A 2,370-nucleotide genomic window follows, 5' to 3' on the forward strand; every position below is an offset into this window, starting at 1 on the left:
TGGTGATGACTTGCTGTCTGTAGCCCAACTCCCCAACGATGGTCAGCAGCAGCTGTGAAAGGAAGTCCAAGGATCTAGCAGTGGCTCAGTCCCACAAGAAAGGCAGGCAAGAGAGTGTCTTCCTTCTTCCAACGTCCTTGCATAGGTCTCCAGCAGAAGGTGTGGCTCAGAGTAAAGTTGTGTACAACCACGCCTGGATCTCTTGCTTTGTCCCAGATGACCTTGAACTCAGAGATCTCCTTGCCTAGACTCCTGGGATTCATAGCCACTTTGCCTCAAGATCACCATGCCAAGATCCAGGTCAGAAACTTGTATCTCCTAGCCTCAAGATCAGGATCACAGGTGAGCCTTCCAATTCTGGATTGTAGCTCATTCCAGATATAGTCATGTTGACAACCAGGAATAGCCACTACAGCACCATCAAACACAAGTTATGGCTGCAAATCTGGAAAGCTCTATACAAGAACTATGTAAATAATGGCTCAAGAGAACTGAGGCCAGATCCCCTGTGTCCCACAGTTGGAAAAAGTAGTTGAAGCCTAGTTGGTTTTCCTCTTCTTGGCAGATGGTCTCTCAAATACATCTCCCACCCCTGCTGCCTTTTGTTTAAAGAATTTTGTGTTCTGGACACTGTCTTGGCTCCAAGCAGAGTCAAAGGAAGTGGTCTCTTGATCTACAAGGTGGGTGTACTTGGTGCGACCAGATCATCCAAAATTCCTGATCTGCATGACTTTTGGAAGAATGGTTTTGTTGAAATGGTCCTCAAGAGCAGGTGGACTAAAATCTCTCTTGTAGACTTCTTCATCCTCATCCGTGAAGAAGGCACCTCGGTGGTAATACTTTTGTGAAAACTTGTACTTGTCATTAACAGCTTTGTTGATAATGACTTTGCCATTTGCTTGAACTTCAGCCCGCCTTTCTTCCTCAGTCAGGTTTCAGTCAATTTCTGCTTTCTCCTTTTCAAGCGCTCCTTAGTGTTCTCTGTTCTGCTTGATTCTTTTGAGCTCTCGGACTTTCCATGCGTCATAATTTTTATCATCGGTATTGAGTGCATCCAGGGCAGCAAGGGTTCTCCTCTAGCTCTTTCTTGGTCTCTTCTTCTACAACCGTGAGTGTGTACTTGTGCCTCTCCTCAGCCATGAGTTTTGCTTCCTGTTCTAGTTCTTTGTTTCAATGGTTCAGCTTCTCGTTCTTGAACTGTCACCCGAATCTCCTTTCGAATGAAGACAGGCTTAAGTCGAGGCACCATTTCGTCTTCACTGTCTGTGTACTTCTCAGACTCAGACTCTGACTCGGACTCCTCCCCAGCGCACCCTTCATCTTCCGCCTCCATGACCTCCATCTCTTCATTTTTCCTCTCCTGTGCTTGCTGCCGCATCATGCCATGGCGCCGCTCTATTTCTTCATCGTCAATTTCTTCCTCCTCTTCCTCATTGCAATCTTCTCGTTCCACAGGCCACTTATGAGTCACTTTCTCCTACTACTTCAGGTCCCACAATTTTTCTGTGTCGAACCACTCTCTCTTCCACATCTTCACTAATGCGGTTCTATAAACGCCAAAGCCGGGGTGGGGGTTGGGGTGGGTCACTGGATGAATCCTCTTCCTGTTCCTCAGGGTCTGCTTCTTGTTCCTTAGCTTTTTAAATGAACTGAAATTCTTCATCCTCTTCATCTGAGGACTCCATAGGGGCATAATCTTGTCTCTTTCCGCACACATAAGGTTTCACTTTTTCCACTGAAATCTCACCTTTCTAATTGCGAACTGGGATGACCTCGGATGTAGACTTCATGTGTGGCTGCTTCATGAGTGCGCTTGGGACCCACATGGTGAGGGCTGCTGTGGAAACTCCCCAAAGTGGACTGAATCCCAACAACAAACAGCAAGAAACAGAATATCCCCTCTTTTATTGGGGCTGTGGCACATGCGCAAAGGGGGCTTTCAATGCATCAACGATGTCATTCTTGGACAACTAGAGATGAGTTGCTGGGTCCCTCAAAAGCTGGCTGTAAAGATGCCTGATAGCTGTAGAGTCACTTTTAGCTGCCCATGGATGTGCCTGATTGTTAACAACTAATATCCTCAAAAAGAGCAGAATTTTTCTGTGTTCTTTCAGAATGTCCAACAGGGAGAGGTAGGTGTAGTGGTTGTTGGGAAGGGATCCTAAACCACTGGTTTTCCAAACCTTGACTTTGTAATATATATTCTACTTGGGTAAGTACAAATTTTACAGTCTCAACTCCATTCAGTGGGTGGATGGGTAGGGGAACACCCTCATAGAAGCTGGGGGAAGGGGGTGGGATATGGGGTTTTTGGAGGGCAAACCGGGAAGGGGGATAACATTTGAAATGTAAATAAATAAAACAATCAAT

At 46.1% G+C, this 2,370-nt stretch overlaps 1 pseudogene; it reads right to left on the reverse strand.

Moving 5' to 3' along the window:
• Positions 1-539: 539 nt before the first annotated feature.
• Positions 540-1,826, reverse strand: Mfap1a-ps1 (microfibrillar-associated protein 1A, pseudogene 1; annotated as a pseudogene).
• Between the last annotated feature and the right edge of the window lie 544 nt (positions 1,827-2,370).

This window comes from Rattus norvegicus, chromosome 2 (genome assembly GCF_021556685.1).
Source record: "Rattus norvegicus strain SHRSP/BbbUtx chromosome 2, alternate assembly SHRSP_T2T, whole genome shotgun sequence".
Taxonomy (NCBI): Eukaryota; Metazoa; Chordata; class Mammalia; order Rodentia; family Muridae; genus Rattus; species Rattus norvegicus.